Raw genomic sequence first — 12,106 nt, 5'->3', positions numbered from 1 at the left:
ATGGAAAAGGCAGTCCTAAACAACATATTGCCCATTTCATCGAAACCGGCAACAACGTTTGGATAAAGGGATACTACCTTGTTAAGCAGTTTGTGCGCTCGCTGAAAGGTAATGCTTTTAACTGGTACACCAACCTCAAGCCCGAATCCATCAATAGCTAGGACCAACTTGAAAGGGAATTCCTTAACAACTTCTACAACATTCACCTCACCATAAGCATGCTGAAGTTAACGAGTATGAAGCAATGGAAGAATGAACTTGTTGTCAACTACATCAACATATGGTTTTCATTAAGTCTAGATTACAAGGATTGGTTTTCTGAAACCTCCACCATTGAGATGTGCATTCAAGGCATGCATTGGGGGTTACACTACATCCTCTAAGGCATAAAGCCAAGGACATTTGAGGAACTGGTGACTCATTCCCACAACATGAAGCTGAGTATCGCCAACCATAGGAAAAAGGAGCCAATCACCGACTTCAAGAAGGACAATGTGTTCGCTCCCAAAGTAGATAAAACTGGGAAACAGCTCGCCAAGGAAGCTTTTTCTGTCAACGCTACCCCCATCAAGACCTCCCTTGTGCCTGTCAAGATCTCCTCCAAGAACAAAGTGAAGGAGATAAAAAGAAGTGAGCCTTCTCGTACCCAAGATAGGTACAAAAACACCTTAAGGGAGCTGGAGTAAAAGACCTACCCTTTTCCAAACTCTGAAGTGGCTGTAATGCTAGACGACCTGCTAGAGAAGAAAGTGATCGAGCTGCCTGAATGCAAGCACCCGGAAGAGATGAATCGCATTAATGATCCTAGTTACTGCGAATACCATCGTATCGTGAGCCATTCTGTTAGCAAATGCTTCGTCCTTAAGGAGCTCATCGTGAAGCTCACACAACAAGGGAAAATTGAACTTAACCTTGAAGACATGGCCGTAACACACACTACTGCGATTTTGTTTGGATCCTTCGATCCCTTGCCTCTCCAAGTGATGCATGCCCACTCCCATCCTTGCTCAAGCTTCATGGCACCTTCTACACAGCCATAACTGGGGGCAAGTGACCAAAATGTACTTACCAACGATGAATAAGTATGGACATTAGTGACCTACAAAAAGACAAGGAAGCCAATACCCCAAGCCTTAAAACTAATGGTGGAACAGGAGACAAAGCAACGCCACAGTAACAATTGGAAGCCTAAAAGAAATGTAAAAGTTGCTAAGTCGACATACGCTGGGGAACCTATGGAGCAAGAGCCTCGCATTCTCGTCTCCTTGCATAAGTACTTCCCAAAGGATTTCTTCCAACAATGCACTACCGCTGCCTGTCACATGGTTGAAATAGAAATAGAAGAGCCTTTCAAAGGCAAAGTTATCACCGTTGAGGAATAGAAAACTCCTATGCCTGAATAAAGCCTGGTGTCATACTTTAGCATCCAGGTGGCGTTGCAATTGCCCAAAGGCGTGCGAAGAGCACTAATAACGGTCTTGGCAAGTCCCGATGTCCACGAAGTGCAAGAAAGCAAGGATGAAAGCTCAAAGCTTCAGCCACATGAATATGCCACATGCTGTGCCGCCTATGACACAATCCGTTTCACTGATGAAAACTTCTTGTTGGGATCAAAGCCTCACAATTGTCTTCTCTTTGTCTCTGTGTACGTAAGGGAGCACAAAATCAACCGTATGCTTATGGATGGAAGATCAATCATAAACATCATGCCAAAGTGAACAATGACTACAATCCGCACCAAGGTGGATGAGCTATTCTAGAGCTGCCTCCTAATCCAAGGTTTTAACCAAGGAGGACAAAGAGTGATGAGCATGGTCTGTGTGGAGATGACCATTGGCGAACTCAAATCAAGCACATTATTCCACGTGATTGATGTGAGAACTTCCTACAACTTGCTCTTATGAAGGCCTTGGATCCACGAGAATGGGGTAGTGTCGTCCACCCTCCACCAATGCCTAAAGTTCTACTGAGAAGGAGTAAAGGTGATACAAGGTGACACCAAGCTGTTCACCGAAGCTGAATCACACTTCATGGATGCCAAGTTCTACATGAATGAAGAAATGGTGCCCAGAGCTCTTCCAAAAGAAATCAAATCCATAGGCAAAGCTGCACCTAAGAAACAAGAGTGGCAAGCCGTGCCCAAGAAATGAGAAGGGGAAGCCGTGCCATCTTCAAGCAAAGATGACGATGAGCCTCTTAAACCCATAAAAATCAAAGTGAGTATGATGCCCTTAAAAGGATCAAACACACCCATCTTTCGATACATCCCAATGTCGAGAAGAAAGAATGGGCAATCCCTGTTCGAAACTGGAACAAGCAAAGCTAACACACAACTGCACAAAGATGATGTAAAGCTACTCAAGACAAACACTGCTTTACCTCTGACGTAGCTAGGTGATGCTAAAATTTCAAAACCACTGCTAGGCTTTGTAATACCCCTACCAAAGGGGGTAGAACTGAGTGATGTTCCAACCAAGAAGACCAAATAAGGTTTTGACCCAAATGCCTACAAACTCATATCAAAGGCTAGGTACGGTTTCGCCTCCCCTTCAAATCTTGGAAGAGAGGTTTCAAACATCATTAATGACAAAGAATGTGACCTCACCGAGACTCAGAAGAAGTTGAATGAGCATGGTTACGGAGTTGGCAACAACAAAGCTAGACTTGGCTTCACACCAAATATGCCCGTTAAGATTTCCAAAAAATTGAAAAACGCTAGCGCTCAACGCATCAACGTAAGCGTTGAGCAAAGTGAAAAGGAGCCTAAACCCTCCCCTCAAACATCATCTTGTACAGGATGAACCGTTTAAAACCTAGAATTTTGGCACTTAATAACATTGGTGATCAAGACCAAACCTCCACCTTCAAAAGGCTTAATACACCAATACCTCAAAGACATCTTCCACATCACAATCCAAGAAGACAATGAAGACGAAAATCCCAAGGAAAACATCACTGCTGCACCACCACAGCTCGAGGATGGGGGGCAAGCTATGGTTGATGATCGTAATGAGCTCAACTTAGGCACAAGCGAGGAACTAAAGCTTAACTTCGTAAGTGCATCACTAAGTGCAGACCAAATCGAGGAGTAATCAAACTACTTTTGGAATACAAAGACATCTTTGCTTGGACCTACAAAGAAATGTCTGGCCCTGACCTTACCATCGTTGTGCATCATCTTGTAGACTCAAAGCAAACTTAAAGCCTGGAACGCGACTGATAATGCAAATGTCCTAAGTCATACTCGTATGCTTTGGAACAAACATCCTAAGTCATACTCGTATACTTTGGCCAAAGACTCCCAAATCATATCTCAGAGTATTCTCCCTCCACCATGGAAGGTTAGAGATCCCTTGTTGTGCATTCATATGCCTACATGACTAGATAGCTTGACCCTAACAATGTCGTGGACACTCTCGATGGAATGCCTTTGACATGATCAACGATCAAGGACCTAACCATTAGACATCTATGAAGCCTCAAGTCAAATGATTACTTTGTATATTGCAATTTAGAAAGTTCTTACATGACATGTATGTTCGAACTGTTTTTTTATTGTAGTTCAGTGTACTCGATTACCATTTTGAGCACCTATGTGTTTGTCTTAGTGTCCAACACTAAATGACTTGAGACTAGTCATACTCGCGCTTGAGTTAACATAACACATACTAACCTTAGCGGATTGTCAATGGCCATATGGCAATCCTATGGCTAGGAACGTTTAAGGAATGAACATAAGAGACAGGTCTCATTAATCTAAGTTACTTAGATCACTTCTCTCTCTTAGATTAAATACATTCCTTGGATTCCCTTATTGTTTAAACACATATTACAATAAATAGTGATTAACAATAAGCTTTTCCCTTCGTTAAACATATAATAGTTTAACACAATAAGTATTCCAAAAGCTATTATATCAAATGAGTGGCTTTGTGGGCATACTTCCAACAACAACGTCACCACCGAGGAAAGTTGTGACCAAAAGGCACTACACAGAGTAAAAATGCTGCAGTCTTTTGCACAACCCCACACCGTAAAAGTGACGCACTGCAACAAGCTCCAACCAGCAAGAAGGGCACGGCAGCAGCAGCTATAGGGCACACCAACAGCAGCAAGCCCACGGCAAAGGCTTCAAGGTAGTCCACGGCAAGCAATTGTGTGTGTGAAAAAAATGCACACCCAATTGTCCTATAAATAGGGGTCAATTGCTTCTTAACGCTATGAGGGAAATACCCAAATAGAAAAAGGAAAGTCAAAACAATGAAGCACATTCCCACCAAAAGAAGGAAGCAAATTCCAAGAAAAAAAAAATAATGGCAAGTTTCAGCCAATCTGTGCAGGCAGGACATTTTTGGTAATAATTTAACTTTCCGGAAGAGTTTTGATGCAAGGCCAATTGGAGAAGGAAGCTAAGTGGCTGAGATCATTGTATCCAAATGTCATAATTTTCCCTAAAGCCAAATATTCCAGTTTTCAAAATCATTCCCGCAGAAGTTGCTTTCCCGTCAGGATTGCGCAGCTGTAGGAAAATGCAAAGTTGAAGGCCTTCCCGATTTTTCCTAGTCACATACGATATATGCCTGGAAAGATAAGGGATAAAGCTATGTTTCCCATATTTTTACAGAAATTTCCAGAAGAGAAATCAACCTCAGACTGGGCGTGCAATTCAGATGACATGTTTCCCAAAACAAAAAAAGGAAAGGAGAAATACCTCTTTGTCGTGGAGAGTCAAAAGGGGTAAGAAAAATACTCCTCCTTGCTGTAAGAAATCAAAAAAGGGAAAGAAAAATCCTTTTTTGCTATGGAAATCAAAATAAGAAACAAAAAGAAATAAAATCATTCCCTCCCTTGCCGTGGGAAATCACAAGACGAAGCACAAAGTACTCCTTGCCGTGGGAAATTCAAAACAAGAAACAAAATCCCCTTCCTTGTCGTGGGGAAAGAAAAGAGGAAAGACAAATTTTCCCCTTGCCGTGGGGATCAAAAGGGAAAGGAAGAAAAATTGTCCTCCTTGCCATAGGGAAGAAAAGAAAATGGAGAAAGTGAAAAATGCACATCCTACTCACCCAAGGATAAGCATTACATATTTCCAAAACCTTGAATGAAATCATAAAAGCTTTCCAACACTTTGAAGGAAGTCACCTTCGTTACCAAAATTGAAGGGGATTTCTATCGAAGGGAGGAAAACATTTTTTCCTACAACCACAGGAAAATAAAATCAAAATGCACTACATGTATTTTGTCACAATTATGGAAAATCAACACGCACAAGAAGTGTGTGCCAATTTGTCCATTTTCAAAAATTTCTTTCAAGATCAAGCCTCTACGGCCTTCAAGAAACAATGTCATTTATTTCAAGATCAAGCCTCTATGGCCATTGAAGAAAAAATATTATTTCTTTCAAGATCAAGCCTCAAATGGCCCTTGAAGAAAAATGTCGTTTCTTTCAAGATCAAGCCTCAACGGCCTTTGAAGAAAAGATTCGTTCAAGAAACACGCCTCAACGGCCCTTCAAGAAGCAAATGTTGGAAATGTGCCCTAAAGCCAATCATGTGATGATACTTTACGGACATTTCACATGTTAAACTAATCTAGTTTTACATATAAAGGGCATACATTATTGTTTGAGCCGTCTCATATAAATGTTATATGCTTAAACGATAAAGTCCAAGGAATATGTGATTGGGAGAATGTAATCTAATGAAGTTAGATTCATGAGACCATTCTTTCGTAGACACATCCTAAACGTTCCTGATCATAGGATTGTCAATTGGGCGTTGACAGTCCGTTAAGATCAGTACGTACTATGTCTTCTCTCAGGGAGAGTGATTAGTCTCGAGTCATTGGTGTGTATGACATCAAGACAAGTACGTAGGTGCTCAATAGAGAATGAGTTCACTGAACGTGATCAACGAAGAGTTCTTATATTCCATGTCACATGAGAACTCATGGTTGGGATAATGCAAAGTAGTCCTTTGACCTGAGGCATCACAGTTGTCTTGTGGTTAAGTCCTTGATCTTTGATTATGTCAAAGTCACCCCCTCGGGGTGTCCACGGCATCGTTGGGGTTAAGCCACTTAGCTATGGAGACAAGTGAATGCGCAACAAGGGATCTCTAACCTTCAAACAGTTGAGGGAGAATACTCTATGATATGATTTGGAATCTCTGGCCAGAGTATGAATGAGATTAGGGAATGCGTTCCAAATCACATTCAAGGAAATCATATAAGCACACGAATCACATTGGATAGTAGACATGAATAAATAAACTATCATACCAAACAATGTGGTCAAGAGTATTAGATTAGAGAAGGACCGTATTGCATTTGTAATCCCAAACTGAATAGGTTCTCTATCCTCTTCTGATTAGCTTGGGTAACCATGATATGCTGCTAGGTGTCACTCATGGTTTGTGGAAGCCCTAAACGTGTGTAATCACTAAAGGGAGAATTGAAAATAGTTTCAATTCACAATCGATGTAAAATGGTTTTAATCGCCCACTACCTCGCTAAAAGGAACCTAATGGATCGCACACCATAAAAGGTGGAGATTGAAGATTAAACGGAAATGAGTAAGAATGATTAAATGGTTTAATCATTTATTTATGGCAAGGATTAATTAATATGTTAATTAATCAAACGAATAAGTTCGTTAAAGACTTCGGGATAGTTTTGGACCTTAAGGCCCAATGGGCTTCGAAGGTCAAGCCCATTAACTTAAGTTGTATGACAATTTAATGAATGAAGATTCATTAAAGCCCAAAAGCCCAAAATCCCCTAAATGGCAAGCCATAGTGTGATGAATTAGGGTTTTGGTTATTTAGGTCACTTAAAGAAGTGACTATATAAATGACTTTATAACTAAATATTCATTAAGTGATTAAGGGTTTATTTTGGGGAAAATTGGTGAGAATTGTCTCTCCATTTTCTCTCTAAAGAGGCCAACACCTTGGAGGGTACATCTAGCAATCCTACTACTCCAAGGTCACTCATTTCTTCTACAATCAAACCTTGGTGAAGAGACTTAGAGGTTCCCTATTTTGGGAACTTGGAGAAACCTAATTTTCCATCCAAATCCATGGATCTAAGAAGCAAGGAATGAAGGCCCTATCTCTTTGGGTGATTAGCCTTTGCTTATGCAAAGAGGAATCTACAAAGGTAATAATTTCAACTCACTTTGTTTTGAGTTGATTATTGGTTCACCAATCTACTAGGCTTTGAATTTCATGGTAATGTTTTGTTTTTGAGTACATGCAAGCATGATTCCGCCTTTAATTGTTAATTGCATGCCATATGATGTTGCTCAAATGAACATGTTTTTCAAAATAATCCCTTCAAGTGGTATCAGAGCCTAGGTCTAGTAGTTGGTGAATCATTTTGGGTTTTGTAGTTCATAAGTTTATGATTTAAAAGTTGTAATTGTTACAAGCTTTATTCTTGCTTCTTTGAATGTAAATTTTGTTTGAAAATTTGCCATCTCAAATGTTGTAGATGTAGTTCATATGAGGATGAATATTGGAGCTAAAATTTGGTGCCATGTTTTTGGGGATTTTCGGCCAAATCCAAAGGGTGATTTTTTGGGTTCATGTTTGTCTTGTTAAAATGGTTTTAAGGTGACTTTTGGAACCCCTAAGTACCCTAGGATGTTAGCCTCATTTTGAATGATAAAAATTTGAGTTTTATTGCATGAAAACATTCATGGAGCTCTTATGGGTTTTCATGGATGTTCTTCATATGTTCTTGATGTTCTTGCCAAGAACACAAAGGTTTGTGTTTTGATTCAAAGTTTTGATTTATTTCATAAAGTTTATGATATATGTTTTTCAAATGATTTATCATGTATTTAAAGTGTTAAATATTTGTATAAATGATGATGGAAACATCAATCATCAAAACATATATTATTTTTATGAAAGTATTTAAAGTGTTAAATATTTGTATAAATGATGAAAGAAATATCAATCATCAAAACATATATTATTTTTATGAAAGGTGAAAGCACTACTTGATTGTTTTTGACAAAACTAATAAATCAAAACACCCACCACTTCTTTTTATCCCTAAAAACCGGCCACCCTAATAAAATAGGGTATTTTTGGGGCTTTTATGCAATTACATAAAGTTTTGATACTTTTGTGTATTTGTACTTTGACCCGAAAGTTTACGTTTTGACGTTAAGGCCTAAAAACGCTAAAGGACAAATTGTTTTGCTCCTTTAATGAAGTTTTTGAATTTATTTAAATTTTGGGTTCTAGTTGTATTTACATGAAGTAGTGACTTTTATGTTTTTACAAAGTGACCCCAAAAGTTTATGTTTTCGCAATATGGCCCAAAAAGTTGTGGTTATTGCATGATGGCCCAAATAGGATGAGAACAAAATTGTTTTGTCTCTTTAAATGAGAATTAGATTTTCATTTTGTTTAGCTCCACTTAAATCAATTTTATGGATACAAAAACCAAATGAAAATGTTGCATTCAATTAATTAGTTAAAGCGTTAATTAATTAAAGGATGATTATGAACCTAAGCCTAGTATAATTGAGCTATGTGAAAGGCGTTTCAAATTTGTTTGAACCATGGGAATGTGTAGATTAGATTTTGGTTGTAATTTGATTTGATCAAATGTTGTAAAAGGGCATAAGTCCTTCTTTACTTTAAGGTAATTTGTTTTATGCAAATGTTGTAATGAGCATAAGCTCATCCTTTACTTTGAAGTATTTCTTTCTTGCTTTATATGATATGCATGAAAATGAAGTAATTGGGTCCAACGCCCCTAAGACAACACGCCTTAATGTGATTAAACGCGTAACTAAAATCAATCTCCATCCCTAGACCGAGATTCAACACAAGGCTCGTGTTGAATCTAAACAAAGGTTCATAGTCATCCTAAGGCCCTAAGGCAACTATATAGTCCATCAAATGAATGCAAACCTTATGTTAGTAGTAACATATACTCTTGCTTTAAAAACCGTTTTAAAAGCATAGTGGGAGTATTATGTACAACTAAAACAATCATATGGACCAATAGTTGTAATAGGACCAAAATTGTTTTAATAGAGATTAAAATGTATGTTTATATGTGATGAGACCAAAAACCCTCAACCAAACCAATATTAAGTTGATAAGCGGAGAGTGCTTAGAACACTCTTTCGTGGCCTTCCACCATGGTGGGATCCAATCGTTTATGACTTGTACACCGGCTTCACCCTATCATGGGGGAGTACAAAGTGCATGCTTATACTCAGGAGGAATCCATACACATATGATGAGGTGAGTGTAGGCAACGAGGATGGCCAATATCATATCATTGTGAGGCTATTCTTGAACCCCTTCATGAACTAAGCATGGTGGGAAGAACTTAACTAAGTGCAATGGAACCAATATCATATCATTGTGAGGTTACATTCTCTAGAGGCCAAATAAGATGGGTACTTGCATGAGTTGCAAATGAGTAAGCGTACTCTCTCATTATTATTGTTGCTAGCCATATATCGTATCATCGTGAGGTGGGCTTGGTAATAGTGAGCCTCCCATAACCTACTAGGAGTTTCATCCAAAACTCTCGAATTCCTATGAGGGATATGGAATTTGCCAAAAATAGTGGGTGGTGCTATTTGATTTAAAGACCCAAATCAAATGGCTTAAAATCAATCAATTTATATTCGTTATGTATTTGATTACCAATATATTTGCAAACGCTATCCAACACTTGACAAATAAAAGCCGAACGTTTAGTTTACGGACTTGGTACTACAAAACCATAGATTGTCTTTAATGGCTTGTAAAAGTACCAAAGTAGTCTCATCCTCACAATCTTCCTATTGATAATGTATCATTAGAAGAATATGTTAGAAAAGGTCTATCATAAAGAGGACAACACTTTTAATGTCATAATTCTTCAATTACAAATTGTTGTATGAAGAAATAAGAGTTGCTTTGAACAACCCTTAGTCAATACAAACACTTTGTTCTTATTTCTTTGTTAATTGAACAAAGAACTTGAGAAGTAAGCACAAGGGCATGGACACTTTATGTGCCATGATTCTTCACTTACAAATTGTTGTATGAAGAAATGAGAGTTGCCTTGTACAACTCTTGAAAGTTTGTAATTATGTTTAGAACATAATGGTTGGTTGACAAAAATAGTCCATTAACATGGACTTATGATGATTTTGAATCATTGAGTGTTGAAATGTTAAACCACTTAACGAGACGGAAACTAGGCAAGGACTTCACCTTTGTTTCCCTATCCTAATGGTTCACTAAGTTTATGGTAAACTATGTAGTGAACAATAACCACATACTCTCCAAATTGTTTGATGTGTATAACACAATTGAAAAAGGTTTCAAGAGAGATAGTGGGAGTTTAGGGACCATGACTAATGTAGTCAAAGGTGAAAGTCAAATAAAGAAGATAAATAACTCCAAGGGAACAAACTTTCTTTATGAAAGGATGGACATTGGAAGGGGTATTTGCAAGAAATGTCTTGCAAGTGTCAAGAACACACCTTTCGAAGGTGTTGTAAAATGTTCTTGAATAGTTCAAAACAGTTGGTTCTTCTACTTGAATGTATGATTCCGTATTAGTAACTATGTTTTACAAATCGTTGTAAAAGTGTGACTAATAAGAAGTAGAAGATATATGAGAGAAGAAAAGGTGCTTCACATACGGAACGTGAATAAGATATAGATCTCTGCGAAAGCAGATAGTACTTACTTCCTCATATGAACTACCAAAGAAATTGGATTATAGTAATCTAATTGATTGTCTCTATAGTAGAGATGATATGGTAGTGTTAACTGTTTAGAATATAATGATGCTTAAAACCCAAAAAGTTGCAAGGTAGTGATTAATCCCAACTAAATTGTGATACCTCTAAAACATAAGTTACGAGTTGGTGAAATAAGGATGTTTTGGATCGTTAGATCCGGATCCAATACCTTCTTGTTAAAATTGTATAGAGGCGAAATGTTCGAATCTTTATTCTTTTGGAAAGAAGAAAGAATCACAAAGTTGTTGAGGTTAATTCACTTAGATGTTAGTGGCACTTGTCCACAACATAATATTACTCATGTTATATGACATTCACCGAAGATCACTCTCGGTTGGACTATAGTTTATTTTGAATAAACACAAGTCCGAATACTTTGCAAAAGGTTTCAAAGAATTCAAGAAATGTAAATAGATGAGTAAGATATCTAAAGTATTTACCTCCTTAGATTTGATCCAAGGAAAGGTAACACTTTAGATGAGTTTCCTTGAAAGATATCAAGGAAAATAGCATCATAAGATAATGTATTTCTCCATTAGGAGAAGAACGAACTCGAATAAGATTTAGTTCGTTAGATGTTATCTATTACCCATATATAGGATATATACTTCTAAAACAATATGATTGTCAATTAGAAGATCTTCCAATATTTTCATGACTCCATAAGATGTAGTTGGAAAAGAAAGACAAATCTTAAGCATGTTAAAGATTTGGGGTTGTGTGCTAATAAGCAATATTTGTTCGATAACAATCTTGGAGGATATCCTTAAAATAACTTTTGGATATCGCTTCTATAAACCAACTAACAAATGTTGTTTTGTTGGGTAGTTCATTGTAATTCTACAATGTGATTTGCCTAAAAGCAAATGAACGAGAGATAGAACTCAAAGAATGGGTTCTTTGAGAGACAAGATAGTAATCAACAAATATAACAACCTAGTTCCTATACCACAAGCTCCAAGGTAGTCGATAAGAATGAAAATCCTTATGACTACATTGAGTGCATATACGATATATACTCAAGGAAATGGTAAAGTACCATTTGACTCGAAATAATGAAACCTTCATAGCTAATTGGTAGCTTAAGGTAACTACAATCAAAGAGAATGGTTGACTTTGAAGAAACCATCTTTGAGATAGGCTTGGTTTCAATTAATTCGAAGATTGCTAGCTACAACTAAAATGGTGATTCAATGTTTTGACATAATATGGGTTTCCGAAACCATTATTAAGATAGTCTTGATAATATATGTCCAAAACTATAAATCACAAGACATGTAAGTTGTAGAGATCCATCCATCATGGATCTTAGCAAGTTAGTGGGAGCTATTTGCA

This window comes from Malus domestica, chromosome 01 (assembly GCF_042453785.1).
Source record: "Malus domestica chromosome 01, GDT2T_hap1".
NCBI lineage: Eukaryota > Viridiplantae > Streptophyta > Magnoliopsida > Rosales > Rosaceae > Malus > Malus domestica.
Note: the sequence above shows the minus strand (reverse complement) of the source record.